Below are 27,201 nucleotides of genomic sequence, written 5' to 3'. Positions count from 1 at the left end.
TGGACCAACCYTTTTTTTCATTCCATGAAGAAAATACAGAGAACATTAACAGCTTGGTATCAATGGTATCACGAACTGCTGGAATTCACTGTCAAGATCTTCAGAACAGGTAGGTTCAGTTTCTCTCTTCTTGAAATGGTTTTATATGCTTCTGCCTTCAATTTTAATTGTCATTTATTAGCTTGTTCTGAGCTGAACTGAGGGCCCTTCCCTTATCTGCAGCCATGCTCAGGCCCTCCAAGTGAGCTGAGTCTCAGAAATGACTTTTTCTTAACCTAGGAGGCCCCAACATCCCATTTAAGCTGTTTTTGACTGTGTCTTCTAGTGTGTAATGTGCTCCATAAACAAATAACCTGTGTTTTCTTAACTGGGTCAATATGAGTTGAGTTGTACTTCAAGCATGGGACGTGGGGAGGAAGTGGTGGGACCAGCAGCAGAAGGGTAGACGGCGGCAGCCTCAGACCCAGAGCAGTGCAAGGAAGCAAAATATGGACTGCTGCCAGAACAAATGCAGAGCCTTTTGGGAAACCATTTCCAGCCCTGATGAAAAAGTGTGAGAACAAAGAGGTAAAGGAAGGTACAACTAATGTCGGACCTCCAGGAGAGATGTTCTCCATGGGCAGGTAGCTCCGAGAAGGGTTTACCCAGCTTTGCTCTTGTGCTCCATGTTGTCCCACCTTCAATAATGTTGTCTATAGATCCTGAGCTCAGAGTCTGTGGACTGAAAAGATCGTGAGGTTTTACCAAAATGAATTTATTTAAAAAGAAAAAAAAAAAAAAAAAAAAAAAAAAAAAAGAGGTGTGTTAGCTTGAGAACAGCAACATTTTGAATGTCTCCATATGTGGTCTAATTTTGGAGGCTGACCTGAGGATCCTCAAAGCATTTATGAGACCAGAGGTCGGTAAGTCCTAGTCAAAGCACAGTGCTGTGCCAGAGAACATAGTATTTGAGAAAACTGCTTTGCGTGTTTTCTCCCAGGTTGATCTGTAGGAGTGTTTTAGGACCCTCTGGCTTGTTTATTTAATTTTGTCTTTCAGATCTAAATCGTGACTAAAAATCACTGTAAAAAAAAAGAGATATATATATTATCTTAGCCTCTGCTTATACAAAACTGAATGAAAAAAGTCATATTTTCACAGCTTGATTTCTTTAGGAATTTGAGTCCTTTCTTCTTTTTAAGTCTCTTTTTTATTAGAGTGTTCAATGTTGTTTTGAAATAGCTGTTAGTAAACTGCAGTTTGAAAACCTGCAGGCGGCACCCAAGAGCACAAAAAGGGACTCCTCTAAACTTTCTATTTTTATCGGCCAGATTCTCATCTCAGACCCCTTATGAAACCTAGCTGGCTGATAAAGAAAAGACCAGAATCCTGTCCCACACTGCAGTAAAATGAGGCTTCAGTGATTTAATCCAACCCAAGAAGCAAATCTCCACAGCTTCTTTGTGCCTTGAGTTGATGGCTTCATTTTGATGTTCAGCAGTCCAYAGAAGACGTTTTGGGTGCTGGGTATCATTGCAGGGACCACTGGTAATGARCTGGGGAACTGAAGGGTCTCACCCCTGTTGACAAGAGCAAGGGGAATAGCACAGGAACATACTGAAGCTAAATGTGCTTACAGGGATTCAATAGCAATGCAGTAGATAGGTTATCCTGCCACAATACTGTCTAAATAGCCATTAATGGAGATCTGAGTTTTGTTAAATAATTAATGTGCCCATTCTACTTCATTTTTTTCCTTATAGATCTTTCAAGGAATTTCTTTCCTATTCCTTTGCTTTTAGTTGCTGTTCCCTGAAATGCTGCTTCTGAGCCTGTCTTCTCATGGGTCTAGAGACATTGTCTGTTAGGCCATTTTCTGAAAGTGATTCATGCCTGTTATGACGAGAAGCTTCTACATGTGGCCCTGTGTATCTAACGAAATAGATACCTCCCGGTTTTCTCATTATATAGGAAGGCATAGTTGACTGAAGGGTGTTTGCCAAAGGCAAAGAGAAGGTCTATACTGTAAGCAAGAACAGGGCCACTGTAGGACTTTATAGTCTCCTTGAGCCCACACAAAGCAAAATTTTAGTAGARCCATAGACATTAGTAGATTATCTCTGCCTGAATCTCGGCAGGCAGGGAGCTCGGAGTGACTTTTTTTTTTGTTCTCTCCWCTTGTGAAAAGAAAAGGCTGTTCTCGTTGTTATTATTCCTACCTAAAATACCTAAAAATCTCTCTGACTTTGCCAACTGGGTTTGCAAACTCTTGTGATGCAGACATCTCATACAAATGATGAGGCGTTGAAGTACTGGCAAAAAACACCTCCCAGAACTTAATGGGTCCTTTCCTGGTTATTTCTGGCTATCCAACACTGGACTGGCATCCCTGGATGTCAGGAAAAGGCTCTGTCTCTAGTTTCTAGCCTATATACCAAGGAATTTTTGCCACCTTCCTCCAAAATGCTTGCCACAAGTGTGAGAAGGATGTTGGATGCAGCACAGCAGCTCCAGCTCTTATCTTCTATCAGCAGTTATTTTCCTCGAGTGCTAACTGACCACTTTGGCTTTAGCCTGCTCTTCTCAAGGGGAAGAAAGCCATGTAATCATAGTATTAGTGGCTAGATCCAACATTTCCCAGGGACTGGGGAGTGCGCAGCGCTGAGTTTTTGGTTTGGCCTTTGCCAAATGTGGGGGATATTCACTAATTTCGGTCGCTTATGGCTCTGGATGTGGCTCTGGACTGGGCAAAATGTAGGTCTGGCCTGTTCAAGCCCTCGTGAATGGGCCCAGTGGTGAGTGCTCCACTCTGCCCTTGTGCAAGTAGCAGGTACATCACATCCCGAGGTGAGTTCCTAGCTCCAATGGCAGTTGCTTCTCTAAAATATCCCAAATCTTTCATTACATCCGCTTGGAACAAGGTGTTTCTCTTCTGAAGCACAAAGGAAGGAAATGTATCTTCAGGAAATGTTTATTTTACCAGCGGATTGTCTGAAGCATGTTCGACAATACCCGGAAAAAAATCCCCACAAAAATTAATATAAAAACAGGAGGGGTTGAAATAAGAAAAAAAAATGCTACTTTTACGAGCTATTGAAAGTAAAATGCTCAGTAACATATTCCCAGGTGCCAGTCTCTGTGGCTCCCCTGCCAGTTTGTGCCCTGGGACGTTGYTGGTGTGCGAGGAGCTGAGCTGGGAGGCAGGGTCCCCTCTCCAGGCCCCTCTCTAAACTGTGTCTTAAAGCAGCTTTTAAAAGCAAAACGAGATACTTACCAATCTAAATGTTTGCATTCTAGAGGGAGAGATGCTGCCTCACACCTAACCCAAGGGGGTAGCTTAAAGCCCTGAGCCTGTAGCAGGCCTCCCTCCATCGGCACACCCYGGAGGGACATGGGCTACCCCTGGCACATGGGTTAAATATGTTTTTCCTGGGTGCTGTGGCTCTACTTTGCCTCCTTTTTTTCCCYACCGGTTCTTTTGTTTCTGGGCTATAAGAGCCTTTCATGTCATTTTTGATGGCGGCCGCTATCTGGAAATGAAACCTAAGAGATTTAATGCCTTGCCTAAGAGCAAAGGAGTTGAAAGGAAAATAAAAGAAATAATTTTAGTGCCCTAAAACCGAGCTCTGCCCAGTGCTGCCCACCTATGCCATTGATAATCCACTGCAGAAAACAACCCCCTTGGTTATTGCCTGAGCCAACACAGCACATCCCTCCAATCCTGTATATGTATACGTGTGTGTGTGTGTGTGTGTGTGTGTATATATATATATACACATATGTATACATATCTATATATGCACAGCCTTGTAATCCCCTCCTCCTTTGGCTGACTCCCAACACACTCAGGTAGGCCTGGAGAGGCTTCTACAGAAACCTCTACATGGGTTTTAACATCTCCCCGCCATAGGATTCCCAGAATTAACTTGTCTCTGGCTTTTGAAAGCAGGGACACCGTGTGAAGGAAGATGGATGCCCCTAAGAAATACTGAAAAGCAGGGATGACAGCGGTGGTTTATGTCGTAAGCCAGCTCATGGGCTGCAGAGGAGTAAGTGTGGTTGGCTGCCTGGCATCGGATTATTTTTTCCAGTGACAATGCCTCTATAGTTTATTTATTTATTTCTACCCTTCCACTTCAAGGCAGCTAACAACAGGGCAGTGTTTCCTAAGTCTCCATGATTACAAATCTGGGAGGACAACATTCCTGGTTGCCTCAGGGGCCAGGAGCCTCGACCCACATGGGATGTACTGAGGAAGCAGCCAGCATTCTTGCTTTAATATTACACCCCGATATACCTTTATTACACCTTTAATATTACACCCCAGCCCTGCAGCTTCAGGCAGTGCAGGATGCTGAGTGGTCATTACTTTCTGTTGCAGGGCAGCAGTGGCTGATAAGACCTTCAGAGACCCCCTGAGATTTGGGCACCAAGGGTGAGTTGTAGCTTCAGGAAGAGTCAGAACACACTGCACAATTACAAAGTGCTCTTCTGAAGTGTAATAGTTCAGCCTTAAAAGCAAAGGATTTCATTTACATTTTTTTATGGGCCATGAGATCAGCTCTGAAATTAGAGCTGGATTTAGCTGTAGAGCCATCTCTGAGCTTTGAAGAAAAAAATAAATAAATCAGGGTTGTTTGATTCTGGTGCCTTGCTTCATGCCCTCCCTGCCCTGGGAATGGAGGGAGGGCTGTCTGGGGCATGCTGAGGGCAGCCCCACAAGATCTGTGATCCGTCCCTCCCCTTCCTATCATTCACCTCCTCCCCAGACCTACCAGAGTCAAATATAAACTTTCTTAAAATGAACACAAGATTCATTCCACTTGACCAAGTCTGACTTCCCAGAAAATAAACAGCTAGAGCCAAGGCAGCCAGCCCCCTCTCTTCCTGTGCTGCCAGCCTCCAGAGAGGTGATAAATGGATCAAGAGCAATTCTGAGCCTTTTGCAATAGAGAAGTATGTGCTAAGGAGAAGAATCTAACCTGAGGGACTTGCTGGAGTCCACTGTAAAATAGCAACGTTGCTAAGTGGCTTAATTTTCATCAGGAAGTTCTAATTTCTCTTTTAGCCCCAGTTGTGTCCTGGAGAACTGATTTCCCATCTGTTTCCTGGCCCTTATAATGGATCAAAAAGGGATTGCACTTACTGTCAGAAGAAGAGGGCATTTCAGGCCTCAACGCTTGAACTAATTTGAACTGTGCAAGAGTTGATTCAAAATTTTGATCGTGAGGGCACTTCAGGCCTCAGCGCTTAAACTGATTCGAATTGTGCAATGGTTGTTGCACTATTTTGATCACTTTTTCTGTTGCCCTTTGTCTTCCTTCTGTGCACTGTTGATTTTGGTAGAAGGAAACAAAAAAACCCAAATCCCAAACAGTCTTTGTCTAGCACATGGCTGTCCAGCGATTCACAAAAAGAGACAGAGCACAACATGCTCAAGGCTTTTCTAACCCAATTTTGTCTTCACAGTGGATTAACCAGACACCTGGCCTAGACGATTATTGATTTCTACTGGTCACCTAGCACCCTGTTGACTGGGACACGCTTGTGTTATCCAGGTAAGGTGGAGGTGAGAATGGAAGGCTCTGGGCGTCCTTCTCCAGCACCCAGCACATCTCAGGACATGCCCACGGCCAGGAACCCTTCTGGACTAAACCTGCAGGACTAGCCCTGAACTTTGGACTCCGCCAAAGTCCGCATTTTCCTTCGACTCTCAGCCCCGTGGGTGCTTCCTGCTTTAATTCCTTAGGTGCTTGTTTTGGGAGCAGCGTGCGTTCAGATGTTGCTGAAGATAGTTCTGAAAAAATTTGCTCTTAAATAGCGTGAGAATGAAATGAGTGTAGACAAAATAGTAAATACACCTGTGTAGGACTAACTCCTTTTCCATACCAAGCAGTAGATGTTTTGGGACTTAGCTCAGGGTTATCTGATACATCCCAGAGCCCCTTTTCCTGTACTCTTCTCTAAGTTATGATGTTTATCTGCCTTTTCTTTCCCAGGACAGGTATCTTTGATCTTGGCTGCTCTCACCGCTAAACAGTGGACCGGTAAAACAGTTAACCTCTCTTTCAGTGAAAGCCTGAGCTTCTGATCCGCTCTAATCCCCAAGCATCCTGTCCAATTGTGTGAAGCTGTCAACTTTCTTCAGCCTACCAGCAATACTTGGCTTTTTTTTTTTAACTTTTTTTTTTTTTTTAAGTGAGAAACCTCATACTGCTCCAAACCTGTTCTCTGCAGAAAAATATCCTGAACCAAGGCAGCTAATATCTTCCCATTTGATGGCTGATTGCAGTAAGTAATAGTAGGGGCAGAGTGCTGAACCCAAACACTTTCTTTGGGGCGTCTTCCCACTTTATATAGGCTGATATTCATGGGCAATCCTATTAAAGACAAATGCAGTCAATGAAGATTTGCCAAAACTTCTGTAAATTGAGTATGTGCTACTAACGGTGAAATTAAATGTTCTAAAAAAAACGGAAAAAAAAATGGATTTATTTTCATGCTAGGTTTCAGTATGCAACTATAAGCATTATCTGTGCAAGCCAGAATAGATTAAAACTAGTTGTTAGGCTCTTTTATTTTTCCTTCTTGCTGTTTTATCTCCTAAGCAACTTTATTTGGTAAAAGACAAATAATCTGGATTCCTGAAGTCAGAAACAAGGAGTGAGAGTCCGGGAAACTGGCTGCTGAACTAATGCACTTTTTGTAAACGTGGTTATGGTTAGAAACTCTAAATATGGCACCGTGTTACTGTACACACTGCAACTGCACCCTGTGTGTCAGTGGCTGAGTCACAGCAGTTTAATTTACTGACAAAAACATGTTTTACTACTCTCAGCTGTGAGAAGTCAATAGAGCTGGGAATGAATGAGCTGAGCTCACGGGGTCCAATGTCAGCAACCAAACGCGCGGGCTCGAAGCGCACCCATTGCTGCTCATGTGAGTGATAGAAGCAGCAGAAGGGGCATGTTTTGACAGGGAGATGTTGAGCCTGGAGGCGCTTCAGCAGAGGGGAATGGTCTGTTCCCAGGTTTGTGTTGGACACGGCTATCAGCAAGCGGAGTTTCCTCCTGCCACCCCAAGAGATTTGGGGCGCTGCTTTTGGTGGGACCCTATGGAGAGCTGCATGTGGCTCGTGGCACTCAAACCAGTTTCCCTTTGATAGAAACCTGTAAAAAGTTTTCTTTCCATCACACTGCAGTACAAAAGTGTGTTTCTGAGGCTTGATACCAGGAAACAGAGTTGTCATCCGCTGCTTCTCTCCTCCCGAAGCAGTTCAGATTCTGATTCTTTTTCATCAGGAAATTAACTGGCAACGCTGCTTCCTTCCCACCCCCCCCTTTTTTTTCTCTTTTCCCTTTTTTAACTTCTAATCTGAACTGATCCAAAAGTTACTGACAGAAACTGAATTATGGGRCCAATACAGAGTTTCCCTTGTAACATACCCTCCACCCCCCATAACTTTAAGTAATGTCTCTCCCCAAAGGAGACCAGCTGGCATTCCTATACTGTGCACATCCTAACCTTTACTGTTGCTTGACTCATACAGCATGCATCTGAGAGAGTTATTATTGGAAAGTATTAAATACATTTCATTTAATATTTGGTAAATAGGTGGTATCTTTTCATTGTGCCTGAATTCATCCTTCAAATATCTATGTTTGTATTACTTATATTAATATATTTCATGGGCTGCTTAATAATAGTAGCAATTAAGATAATAACAATAAATAGTAATAATACTGAGTTCCTCTGCTTTGCATCAAAGGAGGTCAAGACTCAAGGGTATACCTCTGGGGCTGGTATAATGTAGATCCGATCTACTCCTGCTGTTTCTTTTTGTGGAAAGTTAGGAGTATCACGCAAAGATCAGATCGCCTGTGTTTTGGCCTCTGGAATGTCTCTCAGGCATTATAAATGCCAGTGAAAAGCATAAAATTGGAAAGAAAACAAACACCAGGACATTGAAAAATGTAACCACAAATACTGACCTATTTGTTTTTTTCTTCTGATTTAGCAGAATGCTATTAATATTATAATTAAAGCTATTTTGTAGCCTGGGGGCTGCAGCACCTGGCTCTTATTAGAGCTGGATCCGTAGCGTGTGGTGAAACGGGAGGACGAGGAGGGAGATGGCCCGAGTGAGAACACAAGAGGGCACAGTAGCACCTGTGGTGCACTTCTTGTTCACTGGCTTTTCGAAATGTTGGCTCTCTAGAGGTCTTTTAGCTTTGCAGAAAGGGAAGCAAGTTTGGGCCTCCGTTTGCGTGACATAAGAAGTAATTTGTATTTTATAAAGTTGCTCTGTAGCAACTAAAATTGTGCTAAGTGTGTTGATTAGTTGGAGTGGCAAAACTGTAATTTTGTGGACATCAAGTGTGATGTTTACTATAATTATTTTTGGTTAGCAGTGAGGTTCAGAGATAAGATACATTGACTATATCATCTAAGGGTGATATGATAATAAGTCTCCTTGTAAGTTCGATGGAGTGAATTTGAGGAGTCAGTAAGATTGGTACTCCAGTGTGTTCTCCAATAAGGCTGAAAAAGTGCATTCAAGGCAGTGGCTTTCTGCATCTTTCTTGATCGATTTTGCCCTATCATACCAGTGGAAATTTTATAGTTTCAGGAGTATAAATTCTGAATCCGTTTTAATGCTGCTTTTCCTCACTTAAGGAAGACTATATTTATACAATGACTTTTTATATGGTGGATCAGAAGTGGCTCAAGCAAAAGTAACTTGGGTTATTTGAGTCCCAAACAACCTAACCCTAACAAGCTCAACTGAACTGAGTGGTCATTGGTGAAAATGCAGTATTCTTCTCAAAAAATTAGTAAAATTAGAAAAGATTGGCACAGAAAGAAGATCGTATTCTTGTTCTTCAGTTAAAGTTCAGAGATGACGTTCTTCATTAGATCTTTCACTCAGGATGCCTGCTGCTGGGGAAGTGAATGATCTCCTTGTACCSTGATCACTAGTCTGTGCTAGGGTTTGATGAGGAGAAATGGGATGAGAACAGCTGCAACAGGAACACATCAAGCAAAGGTGTCAAGCAAACAGTCTCTTCCAGACTTGGCTGGTCACCATTTCTGGCTTCTGAAGGAGGTGACTTGCTAGGCCATTAATAAGGGAATGGATGGTTAAACCTCTGAGTACTGCCATCCATGACTTGTATTTACTTGCAGTTAAAAATGAACAACAACCTCCTTTATTTATTTATTTGTTTATCGTAGAGAACATCTTATACTCAGCTCTGCAGTTCCTGTTATTTGTAAGGCAGAATTTCTCTCCCACCCAGAGCAGCCTCCAGTGGTTCCGTWGCCTCCCTGAAGTCCATCTCTGTCACTGTATATGGAGATCAGAAAGGAAGGTGCAATAGCACGCTGCATGAAAAAAAGTAAAGAAATAAGATCATTAACATCTTAATATCCCGTCCTGACATCTCACAAATTATTTTAGACTTCACAGCCAATGTAAACAGGTTTGTTTTCAACTCCCCTAATTGCCTGCTAATTGAGAGCAGATGCAGGCCTTAACTTTCTGCAGATAAAGAACAGCCTCTTCTCTAGGGTTTAGCATCTATCTTGAGTTCTCTGCTGTATGCCTGCGAGCTCCCCTGGTTAGCGGGGCCGAGAGGGATTGCAGCATCTCCTCTGGAATCACGAGTGAAACCTCGGAGAGATGGAAGGGGAGGCAGAGCTGTGGGACTCATCATCAGCAGCAGCATCATCGTTATTGTTTCATTTCATACTCCAGCGCACTTTCTGCAACACTGTGGGCTTCCCTTTTTGGTGGGGGGAGTTCTCGAMTTATAGATGGGTTTCTCATTATGACAGAAATCACTGGGTTTATGAAAAATGCATTGCTGTCGTATTCCATTATCTCCTTCCTCCTGTGCTGCAGTTCYGTAGCTTGCAAGTCATTAGATTCTTTTCCAGAGTTCCTTTGAAATAATCTTTCAAAAAGCACTATTCATCGGGTTTGACCCCAGAGAGATACTGTCTGTTACTAAAAATCTCTCTTAGTTCTGCGAGGGAGACCTGTAACAACAAGGTAAGTGCATGTATATTCCGAGTAATGTCTGGAGTTTGCTACCTCCTGTTAAATGCAATAGGAGCTCTCACTTCAAATGCTGGAGTTTTGCTTTGTAAATGYAGGAGAAAATTTAGTCTAGAAATTTAGGCAAATTTGCATTTGGTTTGGTGGTGATTTAATGTTCCGTGGTCTGTTTTAGGTCCAACTTAAATATTACATTAAAACCAGCAATACAAAAAAAGAAAAAAAAAAAGAAAAAGATAAAAACAAAAGATTTTAAAAAATAAAGAAAAAGCATGCTAACTGCTGTGTACAGAAAAAGCAGAGATGATTTTGTTCTTGCCGTCAGCGTAGCAGTGAACTGCTTTTTACGTTCTCCTCTTCATTTAGCAAGTCAGCAGAGGCAGGTAAATGATAGCCCTCCAGTCTTTCCTCGGGACTGTTTCTAGAAATGAAAGCAGTAACTTCAAATCCTTGTGTTTTTCATATCCCTTACAAGATGTTGGTGAATTTTAAAACTTTTGCATCTCTTTACCAAAAAAAAAAAAAAAAAAAGGAAGAGTTCTTTTGGTGGGCACCGGTAATCCTTCTCTGTAAGAAATACGCATTGTGCAGGGGGTCTGCGTGGCTTCATACCACTGGGCTCAGAAGATAAAAAAAGACACTAAAAAGATACTAAAAAAGAAAAAAAAAAAGGTTTAATGATTTACAAATGATAAATGGATAGAAAAAAAAACAAAAAAGAAGGAATAATCTATCTATAACCCACCTCCTTCAGAGGTGCTTAGAGCACCTGGTGTCTGGATTGCTAAATACTGTTCACTCTCAGAGCCATAAAACTTGGGGCGTTTTGCCGTGAATCCCCCCAAAGCCACGTTCTGCAGCAGAGCCCCAGTGTACCTCCTGCGGCCCCGCCGACATTCCCGCTCCCTGGAAAGCTGCCAGCCGGAGAAGGTTGGGAGGGAGCAGTGATGCAAGCAGTTTAATAGGAGGGCAGGGGGGCCTGAAGCCGGTAGCACGAGGCCTAACAGACTAAAGCAGTGGTCCATTAAATCAGCGCGCTGGGGCCTAGGCATTTACAGTCACACAGTCAGATGTTTCCAGTAATTATTTCCCCATAGCATTTTTATTAGGTGCTCCATAAATAATATTCACTGCCATGCTCCTCTCGTGGTCCTTTCTTTTAATAAAAAAAATAAAAAAAAAAAAAAGCAAGGAGAGGGAGGAGAAGGAGAGGAAGTGAATGAACTTTGCCTCCAACTAGATTTGGAGGTAATACTGCCTTTCAGTCACACCGAGCTCAGAAAATAGAGCTCGGAAAATACTAGCAAATTAGTTCCTCGTAGAGCGAATGTTGCTCCCTGTAAGCGTAACTCGCCAGGCTTAAGGCAAGGGGGATTTCTGTTTCAGATTTAGATTTGTCTCCTTGTCATGGAAATGTTTCTGGACAATGGAAGCGCCCCAGGAGGCCCCGGCAGCACCTGTGCGGAGCTAGGAAGAGCTGGGCCTTGCACCCTGGAAACGTGCCCCGGCTCAAGGGTGCTGCGGTATTTTCAGAAGCAAACTTTGCTCCAAATTCATTGTCACGGGATGGTCCTGTTAGAGAGCACTTACAACCCAAAGATGGGTGGGGAAGTGCTGGGATTGCCATGCTTTTGTTTGTTTGTTTRTTTGTTTGTTTKTTTCCCTGTATAGCCTTTGTTTCACATTGATTTTTGTTTTCTTGTACAACTCATTGTTCCCACCCAGGGCCTTTCCAAACCTTGGTGCTGTTCCTGTGTGATCGGGTCTGTGTGCGCTGCACCTCTTGAACCATGGTGACTTCTTGGCAGAGGCCGTTGTGCAAAGGCTTTTATCAAGAAAATATGACGCTGTTGCCTGCGTTTTAGTATTGGTTAAGCAGTACAGCCTCTTTCCTGGAATTAGGACCTTGCGTTTTCCTCTAGAATGTGATTTTCAATGTGAATTTTCTAGCCAAAGTAAGACTTCCCAAATAAACCCAAGCATTAGGGGCCTTTTTTTTCATATTGCACTATAATGTGCACCAACCCCAAGCAGAACTCAGGGGAGCAACAAAAACTGAGGTGTACTAAGTAGACACCATGCAGTTTTTGCTACTGTGAGATTTGCGAGCTACCGTTTGTRTGTGCGAAACCTTTCAGAAGCAGCAGTGTGTATTTACAAAGACCTATCTCCACATGTAAGACTTGTGTCCAGACTTAAAATTCATGCTTTAAATACAGTAGCTGGAGTGAAAATAGAGTTTTAACTCCTATGTCCTCAGCGGCTGTTTTGTAGACCTTGAATCTGAAGCTGGTTTGACGTTGGAAGGTACCAGGATCTCACAAGCTGTTCCCTTGTTTCCATCGGTCATTCCTTCTAGGTTTTTTTTTTTGTCAGTGCACTTCACATTCTACCTAGAGCATGCACATAAAYTCTTGTTTCAGGGTCTAACTAAGCTTTAAAATCACGCATGTGTGTTTTATCATAATGTTCACGTTTGCTTTCTCACCCATTGACAGGTGTGGGAGTTGAGCATATTGCTTATGGTAGCCATCAGCATCTGCTAATGCTTGGTGTCCGTGTTCTTCAGGGTGTGTATGAAGGTACAGTCCCCCATGAGCCTATTTAAAGGGAATTAARCATTTTTGTGCAGCTTATTGTCTCCCAGTGGAGACAGTTTACTAAATCCAGCACTACTGGCCGAAATCCCTGGTAAACTCATCGGATCCAAGACTTGGGTTGGTCCTGGTGGAGCCCTTCCATGGCATCTWCAAGTGGTGTGTGACAGGAAACCCCTATAGCTCTTTCAGCAGCAGGTTCACTYAGTTGAGGGATGATCTTTTACTGGCACCAAGCTTTAGCAATGCCCAGGACCATCCTGTCAGGAGACAAAAAGCGAATCATCTGTTTCTGAGAAAACATCTTCTCCAAATAACTTCTCAGTTCCTTTGTTCTCTCTTTCRTTTCTGGACTAGTCCAGCTGGGGAAGTTGCAGTCTGAAATTAAATATGAGCCCGTTTGATACAAATGTATATATTCATTTTGTGGTCTCAGTTCAATGAACCTAGGACATGGGCTTTTCTAATTTTCTCTTGCTGCAGCAGGTAATGGATTAACCCCTTATTACTCCCCTCTAAAGAAACAGAGAAAGTGATACACTCAGCAAAGACCTTGATTAAAAAAGAAAAAAAAATCCACTGGGTTTTTAAAGAAGTACTTTATTGGAACCATAAGGTTCCCCCCCCCCCTTTTTTTTTTTTTTTTTGTTTTTTTGAGAAAATTTGAAATCCGGAGTTTATTTTTCCTTTAGTGTCTCTCGTAAGAACCAACAGGAATGGAGATATTTTTTTCTCTCCTGTGTTTGTGCCCACTTATTAAACACACATGTGGCCTGGATTCCTTGCGTAGGTGCAAAGAGGTTTGGAAAAAAAGCGCAAGAAAAAAAGGTGTAACCCAGTCCATTGACCTGTCTCTTTGCCCTTAGGACTCCTTCGAACAGCTGTGAGAAAAAGGGGGGAAAAAGAAAGAGGGGGAGGAAGAGAAAAAAGGAGGCAGTTTAACAAGCCAAATCCAGATGTTCATTTCATACACACACCCTGAACAGCTTTTGCATGGTTTATTTCGTTTTCTGAAACCATTTTTCACCAGCCTGTTTTCTCAGCTGGGAAACTTCTGGTGTAGTGTTTTCAAAAAAATATTGCATTTGGCATTACAAGAAAACAGAGCCTTTAAGACATTAAAAGGACAATATCCTTGTTTGACTTGGCCAAGGGAAGCAGGGCTATAGGAATTTTAGATTTTTGTACCACCCAAAGAATAGGTAAAAGAAATTTTCCACTCTTAAACCCAGTTTACATGGGAATTTGAGAGTTGATTTAGCTTGATTTTTTTYCCCCTTTTAAAGACTTTTCTGAGTACTTTGTGTTAACATAGTGAGACTTTATTAGAATGAGAGAAGAAGCAAGGCGGTAGGCATCAATGCACATCTATATTCTAATAAACCATGCTCCAAAACTAGAACTGAAGCTGAGTGGATCTCATTTTTATTTGGCTAGGAGCAGATCCTGATGTGCTTCCTCACACGGACTTTTACAAAGTGAAGGTGACAAATTTAAAAAGATTTAATATTGGTGCAGTATGTCTTTATTTAAGGTAAAGATGAGCTGCATAACCTGAACCATGACTTTTGTCAGCTTTGTGGATAGCACTGGTAGCAGAGGGGACAGAAATCGGGTAGCAGGACAGTGTTGGGACTAGGGTTTATAGGGACACTAATGGCTAGCAAATAATGGRTAAGAGTAGGGACAGCCAAGTGCAAACAAGACCTAGTCAGGTATCACTTGACTAACTGAAGGATATACCAGTCTTCAGAGAGCTCAGCGTGCTTTGAGTTTTCTCCATGGCTCCATTCAAGCTACCGGGTCATTTGGCATTTGATATAACAGGCACCTTTAGTTTACATACGAGATCCTACAAGTGACATTCGCTGTTACTAACTGTGTTTTTAATACACCCAGCTTTAAAAAGGATGGCTCGGTAGCGTTTTGACGCTCCTTTTTTTCACTTGTTCTAAAACAGAAGCAATTTTCATCAGAAACTTCACCATCCTGTGTAGTTTTCAGGCCCTGTCAGCTAAGAAATGGAAGCAGAGATTTGGAGTTATCAGTGGGATAAAATGGAAGTCCAGCAGCTTCAAATACAGACTTTGAGAAGCGATACATTGCAGTTAAATAGAGGGGAAGACAGATTAAAAGACTCTAATTGGAAAAAAAAAAGTAATATAACTTAAGTATTTTTTAATAGATATTTAAATATTCCATGCCATGTTTTCTTTTCATTATGCTCTGCTAAAATAAGGGTAAATCGTGAGGTACCTTTCTTTTGGCATTGGGAGCCTTGGTGTACCTGGTGTGCACATCTGCCTCTTTGTGCACGTATGTAGATGAATGTGTGTGTCCTTAGGCTTTGGCAGTACCTGGTAGCGAGAACATTGACATTTCAGCATTCCAGTGGGCTATAAATACACGGTCCTTGAACTAATATTCTCTTCAGGTGGAAAAAAATGTAAGAAAAATTCAATTAAGGATTAAAATGCATTAGCCAGATTATTTGGTCGGTATAGAACKAGAATGAAAAACTGCCAAGGAGTACTAGGAAGTTGTGTCGAGCAAGCTGGTAGTCTTTTTAAAGACACTTACTTGGTACACAGACAAAATAATCTTGAGGAGAGCATATATTGTTTCTCCATTTCATGAGACTTACATATGCCTGATGCAAAGTGAACAGTGATGCTTTCTTTTTGGATCATAGGAGAGACTTTCCTGACCACAAAAACATCTAACTAGGGCTGTCTGTATAGACAATGGAGAAACATGGTTATTCTTACTATAAAACTGCACTTTATTCTGCTGCAAATGTCTAAAACAGGAGCAGTGACCCAGCAATCTTCAGCTTCTTCATCTGTCAGCGTGTATGACATATATGTATCTTTGTCTTTATATTTGCATATGTTTTTACTTGCACATGAGAAAAAACATATATTATTTGTTTGGGTAAAGAGAATGGTCTATGTGTATATGAAAATCTGCACCTCAGGCAGTTTCACACATGACTTTGAGTAATGAGCTCTCCTAATATTTAAGCTCAGAGATGGTTAAGTCCAAACTGTTCTAYATGGATAGTGTCAGGACTCCCCATTTGGAAATTCTGTTCTTTAGGTCGGTAAGCACATACAGTGACCTTTCATTAGTCTGCCTTTGGAAATGCCACTTTTGGCTCTTCCTAAATTGCTAGTGAATGGGTGATATCAAGCTCTCAGTATGTACAAATATCAATATAAGTACCTCTGCTGAACTGAGAGGCTTTAAGTCACCATGCAGCTGGTGGCAGGGTTTTGTTCTGCGTTTGCACAGGGCCCCGTGCAGTGGGGCCTTGGCCTGCTGGTCCTGCTGTTTGTGATGCTGTAACACATAACACACAGTGTCTTCTGCATTGGAAGAKCCTTTATTGTGTCTTCTGATTTGTGGGAGTAAAAACTTAGATTTAAAGGGGGACACCATAGTTGAAATAGGAGATGGAGCTTTCTGAAAGTGATTGCCTGCCTCATTGAAAAAAACCTTAAATATTTTTAGAATTATTAAGATTGGAAAGGGCTTTGTGGATCATCTGGACCAACCTCCTGCTTAATAAGGGGTCAACTTCCAAGGCAGGTCAGGTTGCTCTGGCTCTTGTACTGTCAACTGTTAAATGTTGTTAAGGATGGATATTTCACCATCTCTCTGTGCAGCCTTTTCCTTGCTGTGGTCCAAAGTGGTCCAAATCTGAGCATTGTGCTCTGGATATGTTATAGATATGCTCTAGGTAATATTGTTTATTAACCACCTGAATAATTTAGTGCCAAGGTAACTGTGAAATATTTGGGAAGGAATTGGGGCTTGGCTTCATTAAACCTTCTGTACCCAAATGTACAATGTGATGCTGTCAGCATCAGCTCCAGCATTTCATCCTGTCCCCATCGCTGTGATGCACTTGAGGGAGGCAGAGAAAGGAAGAAGATGGTTATTGTTGTTTTTCTGCATGCTGGGGTACATGCATGTGAGCAGCAGAAAACAAACAAACAAAAATTCCAGGAATCTGTGTGAAAAGAAGGAATAAAGCCTCAAGCAACACCAGCTTTCCAAAATTCACACTCCTTTCAGGCAAAGCAGCCGCCTTCTCTTGCTTTCAGGAGCTCTTTGCTGCGTTCCAGCCATTTCTCTGGAACAAGTGTTTTAGAGTATTATACTCTCACCCACTAAGCTCCTAGCAGCAAGAGGAGAAGGGACCTCCTTCGCTTGGCAGCGGCTTCCATCGGCGATCTGCCTGCTGTCACTATTTCCGTGGGAAGACCTTCCATCTGGTGCTTGGCAGAGAGGGGCACTTTCCTCTCAAATGTTTGCTCTCTCTTGCACGCGCCTTGTTTAAGGTAGACCCTTTGGAAGCCTGCAGCTTTCAAGATTTATTTTTGCACAGGGCACATACTTTGTTTGACGTGGTCTGGCTTTCTTTGCTTTCACTGAAACACCACCCCCCTGCCCTGCTTATCCTGGCAGAGAGAGAAGAATGCTGTTTGCTTTAACATTACCTTGGGTCTCAGTATGCAACAGGTCAAAAGATGTGACAAGTACACATGCTAATCCCTTTCCCTTTCAGTTAATAGAATAACACAGATGGGAAAGTTTACATTGGGATCTGACACTCACTCCAAGCTAAAGTTAAGAAAGAGACGGGGTTGCACCCTGCCTTTCAAGCCAGAGCAATTACTGCATAAACTCACCTTCCCAGCGAGCGTCGAGGAGTCCGTGATCCCAAACAATGTTTGCTATGCTAGAAAATCCCCTTCCTCTCTCTTCTTCTTTTAAGAATTGGAGGTAGAAGTGAAAGTTCTGTAGAATGAAATGTTCTCCAAGAATCAGTGATGTTCACGTGCAAAAATGTTAACGTTTTCCATTGAGACATCACTATTTGTTTTGAAATGGCAACTTTTAAATATTAGACACTTTTAAGTGCTGAAATATCAGGTAGGAAAATTCTCACTTAAACCCAACTGGTTTTCCTGCAAATATTAATTTGATTTTATTAGAATCCCATACTACCAATTTAGTTTTGCATAATGAGACCGTTCATGTTTYATTTGATTCACTTTCCTTTTTCTTTATAGCCCCAGATCCGCTCTCTGATATTCCACTCTCTGACACGTCTGCCTGTCTGAAGACTTGCGACTTACTTTATGCCTGCAAGGAACGTAGAGAAGAACACGACCTTTTGAAGATTATACCTAAAAAATATGCGTGTGAATGGAAAAGTAAGAGCACAGAATAGCTGAATGGATTGATCCCTTTCTGTCCATCAGGTATGTATCTCCTACCATGAGAACCTTCCACCTGCTTCTCCAAATTACCATGTTTCTGGTTACTGGGAACTCCTTAATTTAAGGTGTTGAGGCTAACTACAGTAAAATTGACAGCTAAGGCACTAGTTTCAGAGTATTAATCTTAGCAGAGAAAAAGTATATTTTCTTGAGCAAGTTTTACTGACACAACAGAGGCATATTTGTGCTGAACTTACTAACAATGAACCACTTTAGTTAATTTATATTAGAAACCATGTCTTTAAGGCCTGCATAACCACAGGTGTATTCTTCACAGCAAGCGTTCAGTTAGTCACCTGCTTTCTGATGAGAGAAATAACATTTGATTGTGTCTGAGAATCACTGTGTATTTTTTTAATTTTTTTTTTTACAACATGTGCAGATTGAGAATTGCTTTACCACATTGCTTGCAGCCTGCTAGTTACTAGTACCCTTGATAACCCAATTTAACTCAGTTTAACTATGGGTTTGGTTTGGCTATGGGTTTACAGGCTCTAGTAAATGTGTGTCTAAAGAACAGGAAAAAGATAGTAGAAGTTCTATGAAGAAATTTTATAAAAAGAAGTGGAATAAAACTCAACTTGGAATCTTCCAGGTCATCTAGGTATGCTTGGTAGTGTGGCACTAGGGTTAACTGTGGTCTACAGAGTGACTTAGAACCAGGATTCATGATGTGTCAGGTTAGATATAGCTTTCTGACGTGTTAAGAGTTAGGGGTTTCCATGGTTCTTCCTGATTAACAACGGAGACAAGTACCTCCAAGGGAGTTAACTGCCCCCCAAAGCTCTCATTTGACTTCTGGAGGTGCTTTTCTCTTTCAAGAGAGACAACAGCACCCAGAAGTAAGACCTAGGCTGACTTACTGCAGCTTAGGTGAGTCCAAGTCCTGATTCCTGGTCCTGATTCCAGGGCCTGATTCCTGATTCCCATTGGTTTCACTGGAAGTTTGGGGGACTTAAATGCTTTTGTCAGGCTGACCTTTATTCCCTATTATAATTCCATTTCTGACTTCTTGGCTAAGAGCTCAGCAGGAAAGGGCAATTAGTGCCAATCACAGGGAAAGCTTTTGCAACATGGGTCACTATCCACAAGAAACACAGTGGGGACCACCAACTATTTTGTTTGTTTTTGTTCCCAGTTCTGCTGATTGAGAAGCTCTTGAGATAGGTCTCATTTCCTTGGGGCTTCCCAGGAAAGCAGCAGTCAACAGCCCTTTCCTAGACTGCCTTGGTCACTGCTTGCACTGCATTGAACTTGCTGCTCTGGTAGGTCTTGTAGAACAGGGAGGGCATCGGTTCTGAAAGTGTGCCCAGATGGAGGCCTGAATCAGTGCTACAGCCAGCTGATTTCAGCCACTAAACTGTTGTCATTAGATGGTAAACACTTGAATTTGTTGTCACTCCCAGCCTGGTTTGAACTAGTGACCCCATGGTGAAAAGCAGTGTCCTTTGCTACCCAGTGGTGATCAATATAATGCTAATAATGGAAATAGCCTTAGAGAGGCTCCATTGCCACTTCCCTTGCTTTTCTGAAAACAGCCTCCATGTGTGCTGAAGGGCCAGAYGGAGGTTTTTGGATCTATAYTTGCCTGCAGACCTAAATTTTAAACCTTCAGGTATGTTTGTATCTCTAGGTTATGCCCACAGGTATCACCCAGTGCAGTAAGTAGTGTGGAAATTGCATCATCTTTTGGTTAATCTGAGCAGATTTAGGTGTCCCTTCACATTTTCCCCTGCTTTCCCTCCACTTCGAKGGAGGCCAGTAATTTTTTGGTAGCCTTTTAACCACAGGAGGCATTTTCTCCTTCCTGTCTCCTGCCCCACACAGTGAAAGAGCCGCTTGCCTGCAAACCAAGCTGAGGTTTGCATCATTTCCTCTCATCTAATCTCTACCTCTGCTTGGAGGAGAAAGGGTCTGAATAAATTCCACTTAGTCCTTCCTCTGTGGCCAGTCTGTCAATCATTCCTGGGTATGGGAACACAGACCAAGTCACAATTAATCTATCTGTAATTCAGACAGAGACACAGCTTGATGTGAGACACTAGACTTTGCATCTAAGTGTCTCCCAGTACTTCAAAAATTACAGTTCTGCAATGTAAATAATATAGGCCAACCTATCTATTTTACAAACCATCCTCACTATCTGTAGGATTTTCCTGTACTGATGTTATCAGGAGTGTTTCTGTCAAGTTTGCTTTGAGCTAAATAGTATTCTTAGAATTATTATTTTGACCATGTCRTTTATGCCTTGGTGTCAATTTATTTTATTCAAAATATTTTGATGAAGGAAGGATCTTGTCTTCCTAGTGCAACTGGTACAGCACAGACCTGATTCTTATAACCTCACAAGCCAGAAACAATTGCAAGACTGTAGTTAGTAGTAAACATTTGATTTTATGAAAAGGTCTCATTTATCCAGAAAATGTGTTTTCATAATAGGACTAAGGCACAGTAATTCATCACTTAAAGCATATAATTAAATATCATTTGTATAGATTGTAATATTATTTGAGAAACAGAGATAGAAGAGAAATACTGGTGAGTTATTTGTGTGTTGAGATATTGTCTATTTAGTCTCATCCCAAAGATCATGTGGCTGATCAAAACATACTTATAACACAACATTTGAAATATAGGTTATTTTAGGACCATGAAAGCAGTATTTTCTTCATTTGTGATGTCTAGAAGAAGAGCTGGCAATGCCAGGGAACATGGTGTGCTGAGAGTACTTGTCGTGGTTGGCTTTTGGAGCCTTTTTTCCATGTTTTTTTTCCCATCTCTTGAGCATTTAGATATTAGGCTCCTTGGGCAGAGCCTAGATTTCACATTCAGTGTTAGAACAGTCCATCATTATCCTAAAGGAACTATCATTTGCAACCATATCAGGATGGTTATAATATATAAAGAATATAAGTTACAAAGCAAGCTCCACAAGAGAGTTTGGATTTAAAGATACGACTTTCTAAAGAGTATGTGAGAAAGCACAAATTTTGCACAGTCATCTTTAGTTCCTCTTTCAGGCCCTCCTGCCTGGCAGCTTTGTGTTCTAGGAAAGGCGTAGGCACGTGCATTTTGCCACGTTTRCTTCCTGATGGGGACATCAAAGAACGTGTGGGCACGTGTTTCTATTTCTTATGAATTTCCTGTTTTGAATCTCCTTTTGTCACAAGAGTGTCTTATCACTCCTTTTGCAAGAATTTCATTGACTCATCACTCCAGAGTTGCTTTTTCTTAGGTAAACTTGTATTTCACTTCATCTGATTCCAGTCCTGCCTTATTTCTTGCAGCCATTCTAAAATATCTGTGTGTTTCAGGGCTATTTGCAGAGCTGTCCTGTGCCATGTGAACATAATCCTGAGGGAGGGAGCCGGGTAGAGGGGCACCATACCTGTAGGAGCAGCAGGAGATGGAAAACTTCTGTCAATTTGAGTCTTCTTTTCAGTTACTCTAAATTCAATCTATGTTCTCATGCCTAAGGTTATCCATAAAATATTCTGGACCTTCGGAGTTGCCAAACCAATATGAAACCAAGGCTGAACTTGGAGAATGAGATGGAACGTAGCTGGTGGAAGCCACGTGAGTTTGAGTCCTTCACAGTCAGGGAGCTGTGGATATTTCTACATGGGATCCTGAGCGTGTTGRATTGACCATACAAATACTGTACTCATAGCTATGCATGTCCAGTGAGTGTGATGTATCCTCAGCACACTAGACCACAYGTGCATATCCCTGCATGGCTGTGGAAGACATAACACTCATTGCCTATATCCTAAATATGTCCTGGAAAGCTTAGTAGCTAAACTAAATCCAAATTTTTCCAAATGCTACTGCCCCCAGTCTCATATTTATATAGGGCATGTGTATATATTTATATAATTTGAGTAGTGGAGCTCCAGTGTGGGATGGTTGTTCCATCAGTTGCCACTAGAGCCACCTCTTCTGCTTTTCTGCTCTGTGGCRGGCAGCGTTGGTCAAGTTACTGCTCTGTGGATTTGTGCTGCTTTAGGTGCTCTCTGCAGCGATGTACATTTATTCATAAAAGGGAAAAAGGTGGTTACAGATCCATTTCCAAAGACAGAAGCAATCCTGCCTCCCTCCTTTCTGCCGTTCTTCTCTTGATCACCCTGGCAGACGGAGAAAGATAGTTAAAGTGATGGAGGCAAGGTTAATATGTGGACCTTTACTTGGAAGCAGGCCAATAAAAAAAGAACTAAGCGACCAAAAATAATGGAAGATGATCAATTAAACTCCTTTAAAAGGAGGAGGCTGTTGGTACTTCTCCAGGAGCTCGAGGTAAAAGTCCTGGTTCATGCTCGCTGTCRGGTTGTACTTCACTGTGCAAGTCGCACAGTTGTCTGGAGAAGTGATTCAGTGAAGCAGAATTTGCCATTTGCCTCGGATCACCCACAGGTGTCCTGGGACATCCAAAAATGCAACACTATTTTTTAATAAAATGGCAATGAGGCTGAATCAACAAAGATCATGAGAGACATGTTTGGTGCATGCGATTCTTATGTGCAGTTCATAAGCTGCTTCTTGAAACCATGAAATCTGGCAAAAATTGATGTATGTATATGAAAAGCAGAAAGTTAATATCTGGCAGCGCTCAGCTGTAATTTTCACATGAAGAGGCTTAAGTAAAACAAATTAAAAGTGCACCTCCAGGCCTAACACGCTCCTTTTTTGCCACTTGACACACAAGCCCAGTGCTACCTTCCTTCTCTGGATTGAGAATACCTCTCCTGGAAAGCTGCTTCCAAGTGACTCGGGGAAAAAGCCTCCTTAACACATTTTCTATCCCTTCTTTTTACTGCTTAAGAAGTTCTGCCTTACCTTGGTATCTTCAGAACCTGAGACTATGATAGTTTTCCTTAAACTTATTACTACTAGTAGGAAACAAACTCRCCTCATGCTGGGATAGGGCTCAGCATCAGAGCCTTCCTGAGGTCCTGCTGTGGTTTTGGTAAGCACCAAAACCCTGGGCCACATGGAGCCTTTAGGAGAGCAGGGCTGTCCCGCCCGATTGCTGTGGTGACAAACGTGAAACATTTGTACAAAGGGGATATATCAGTCACCAGCTGTTATTATAAGCGTTTTACATTATTTAATGATCAGAGAAAGCCTTTGGCAGCCCAGCAAGGTCTGTATGGCCCCTCAGTGCCTCTCCGAGCCTTGTAAAACTGGGGCACGATCTTGCCCTCTCTTATCTCTAATGCTGCTTGTGAACCAAAACGTGCAGGTATTTGGCCCAGTAACCATAGACACAAACCGCAGCAGAACTCGAGGGTGTTTCATTAGAACTCTATTAACAAAGAAAGTCAAGATTTAAAAAAAGAAAAAAAAAAAAAAAAAGGAGAATTTCGAATTTCAGCTCGTGTTGAAAACCCTGCCCAGTCTCCACTGCGTTTCCCATGCCTGTCTTTCAGTTTGCGACTCTTGCAACCATTAGGAGTGGCAGAATCCTCTATTTATTTTTTTATTTAAGCAGCTTTTTTAGAACTCTGCACAAATCTGGGCAGAGGCATGTGAGAAGGAAYGAGCAGAGGCTTGGCATGGCGTTGTTTTGTTCTGCTGCGGATGCAATTTTATACATTGCTGCAGCTGGCTGTTCCTCTTTTAACAGCCAGGCTCTTCAAAGCCTGTGCTTAGGATAGCTTATAAATTGCCAGGCTAGATACAGATGATTATGTCTGGCAGAACGTCTTTATGGTGYTGGCCATAAGGGAGAAGCATATGTAATTTTATTGAACGCTGATGGAAATATGATACCTGACTGGTGCCTCGTGCTATCTAYGATCCAAGTGATGGTGGTTGAGAAGTGACAGTCTGCTTGATACTGGTTTTAAACTCTTTTCCCTTATTAGTGAGAAGGGTTAGGCCTGAAGGGTATCTAAAACAAACTTCTGGGAGAGTTTAAGACRGATGAATTCCAGAGTTTTGTTTTGAATCAAGATAATTAGGGCCCAGGGTGATTAAATCGGACACACCTCTGGTCTGCACAGGTGGTTAGTGAGGTGTCTACATAGAGCTGCCAAGGAAAGGTCAACAAAAGGGTGACAGAAGGACTAACAGACACCTGCCGGGGTATTCTGGAAGATCAACACCATTATTTTGTTGTTGTTTTGACAGAGGCCCTGCTGTCATCAGGAACAGGGTGAAATACGAGTGAAATATAGTACGTGGCGTCACTCGGGGGGCTCGGGGCAGCAAGTGGTAGGAAACGGGATAGGATGACCCTGGCCTTGCTCGTGCAGCATCTGCAAACAAATAGGAAAGGGATCTGGGCTCAGTAACCAGCACTTCCACACGCTGCGCTGTTTCAGCCGCACAGCAGATCGTTTTGGGTAAAGAGACCAATARAAGAGGTTGGTCCAACAAAGAGACAATTCTGAACATGTTTACARTTAGCTCTACCTATCCTAACCAGGCCCTAGGAAAGCTGGTAGATACAAAATTTCATAGACCTTGGCAGTACTGGGTTTTTGCATATGGAGTACAGTTTTCTTTTTAGCCATTTTTTATACTTTCTTAACCAAGATGAGTTGAGAAGTCAAGATCTCAAAATATCTGGACAATTTTAACATCTTTTGGCAAATTTTATTGTTTTGGAAAAAAAATCCTTGAATTTTCATCTCTGAAGTGTTACTTTTTTATACATAATCACCTTTCATAATGAAAAGTTGGTTGTACTAGAAAATCCKCTTTTTGTCAGAACTTCAGAGTATTTCAGCAGTTTTGAAATAATTCCTCTCCTCTTTTTAGAGGACACAATCGATTGGGTAAAGTGTCAGTCTCAAACGTTTCTGCAAATAGTTTTAAAGTTGGCATTTCCCACTGGAAAAACAGTTAAAAAAGGAGAAAATGTTGCATAGTGTTCTCTTTGGGCTTCTGCAGGGGTTCTTGTGCAGGGGTTCGTGCGCCTGACGTGGCAAGGTGTGCGCTTCGTCCATGCTTTTCCCTACTGCTCAGCAGGGAATAAGCGCCCCATTTCCACCATTCCAAAGGGATCGTTGTGCCTTGCTCCCATAGTGCCACATGCAATTCCAGTTTGCCTTTTTTTCCCTCAATATTTCTCTTATAGGAAGGTGCAGATCGTGCCCTGTGCGGTGTCCCAGCAGCGCAGGGACAGGCTGCAACACGGGAGGGCTCGCGCGGGTGACCCAGAGCCCTCTCTTTGTACCCCGTGGCTGATGAAGTGACAGGATCGTGTGCTGCTGGCTCCGAAGTGAAAACAATCACTCTGAAATCTCAGAGCTTCCTTAGAAATGTAAAAAAATGGGGTGGGAGCATAAGTTAATTGTGCTTTTACACACTGTTATACTTGTCGTYGTGCCAGACTCTACATTTCTTCCAAGGGTGAAATGAAATCTCCAAATTCATGTGGTTATGAAACAATTTCAGTATGAGCACTCTGTGAAGAATTATAAAGTGGGAAAGACACAGTCCTGTGTCTCAGCTGGCTGAGAAATCTCTGAACTGATCAAGGCTTCTCCCAGCTTGGAGGAACCTTCTGAGCGCATTGAAACCATTCTTCATCTGTATGTTGAATCTATATAAGGTATTATAGAAAAGCTGATTTGTTATGATGTTTCTCTGATTAGGAGATGAGGCGACTGGCAGAAGGCGTCACCGTTATTCCGAGGTGTTTCTTTCCTCTGCAACTGCAGATTTTAAGAAAGGAGTCTGATTTGCCCCAGTCTCCACCAGGATACCTCTAGGTTGGAAAGTGGATGTAGGAAGAAATCAGTGCGCTGCAGGACACTTCTGGAGCCGTTCAGGTGGGAGACCCCTATGCACAGGGACAAAACAGCATTTTCCATAGCTGCGGGAATGGAGCTTGAGGTATCCGGAGGTATCCGAAGGCCGGGCTGGCATCAGCCCCCTTTGGGTTAGTCCAAAGATCGAGGGAGCACAAAGGTATTCTAAAATGAGGCTTATCCTTAGGATCTGATTCTGAACCGTCTTTGCTTCCTTGAGATCAGAATCACAAGGTCACTCACTTGTGATTTGCAGCAAAAAAGGGCCCAAATAAGATCGAATGAGATCAGCCTTGTGTTGGACACAACATGTAACCCTTCTACTTATTTTTGTTATTAGAGATGAGTCAAAAGGAAAAAAGTGCYGCAGGAGGGGGGCAAAATCCCCTGCGGCTACATTGAAACTGGATACAATCCACATTTAAACACTTGAGYGTGTTTGAAGTTAGTGCATTTGTATCTACTCTGATGGATGTAGAAAGCCAGATCCTTAGGGCTGTTTCAGTGCCAAGCCCTTGCCTGGTGCTTCCCTCCCATGGATAGTTACTGTGCGCTAATTCAGGCACCCGTGTTCAGCCGCGTTCGTACTACGAAGAACAGTTGGTCTTGAGGGAAAACATTTACATAATGACAGCTATTTTCAGGAAAATGAAAAGGACTGGGTGAAGAAGGTTTTGACATTGTGTGAAATATGGGATTTACACACAGTAGTTTTCGCCGTGTGTATATAAATGGATGATTTACCATATATTGATTCGCACACCATTTGTAAGTGTCTAATTTATTTATTTGTAGAGATGTATGGAAACCTGGGTTTGAAAAGCAGTTTGCATAACATCTGGTGTGTCGACAATGTAACCTTTCAATTGTTGGTGAAAATGTCAATATAATGAACCTGAGCTCTGCATTGGTTTACACAGATTTCCTGGCAGACAAAGCGGTAATGATTTGCATGTCAGTCTAAGCGACATGTGCCCTCCAGTTTTGAAGAGTTTATACAGGAAAGAAGTCTAAAAGGCATCCAGCACATTGCTGGTTACTTACAGACTTGTGCTGGCAGCATAACCTGCACGTATCTGTGCAGTGTGAAACACTGTCTTGTTTTGACTTCCAGTTTTTCAAAAAATGGCCTTTGTTTTTTCACTGAAACAGCTTTTTTTTGGGATGCACAGAAAAAGATAAAATGGTAGCCCTGAAGGTGACTTTAGATKCTCCGTGCTCTGCAGTCCACGAGCCTCTCCTGGGTACATCTTGTTTCAATTACTTGAAAAATGTATATGCTTTCTATAGACAATGATGTTGTACTTGGATATGGTAGAGGAATCGAGCAGGCTCTTGATTGCTGTTAATAACATGCCAACAGCAGTGACAACAATAACGCATTGTTTTCACCTCTTAGATTACTGCCCTTAGGAGACAGGTCATGCAAATCACCTGTTTTTTTTTTCTTTTTCCTTTTTACTCTGCGGCTCGTTGCCTCCAACTTTTGAAGCAGAACTGTTGCTGCTCATACAGAA

The 27,201-nt window shown here is 42.2% G+C and overlaps 1 long non-coding RNA gene across 2 annotated transcripts; it reads left to right on the top strand.

Moving 5' to 3' along the window:
* The first annotated feature begins 17 nt into the window (after positions 1-17).
* LOC112949709 lies at positions 18-25,577 on the top strand. 2 transcript variants are annotated; one of them, XR_003249862.1, is made up of 6 exons: positions 18-109; positions 4,361-4,414; positions 5,449-5,537; positions 17,718-17,909; positions 21,405-21,503; positions 25,529-25,577. It is a non-coding gene; the product is annotated as an uncharacterized LOC112949709 (long non-coding RNA). The 2 variants fall into 2 exon arrangements; XR_003249863.1 differs by lacking the exon at positions 4,361-4,414.
* Positions 25,578-27,201: the final 1,624 nt, after the last annotated feature.

This window comes from Nothoprocta perdicaria, unplaced genomic scaffold (genome assembly GCF_003342845.1).
Source record: "Nothoprocta perdicaria isolate Ctin4 unplaced genomic scaffold, notPer1 scaffold_3, whole genome shotgun sequence".
Lineage (NCBI taxonomy): Eukaryota > Metazoa > Chordata > Aves > Tinamiformes > Tinamidae > Nothoprocta > Nothoprocta perdicaria.
The sequence above is the reverse complement of the archived record's forward strand: the minus strand, read 5'-3'. Positions and strand labels throughout refer to the sequence as shown.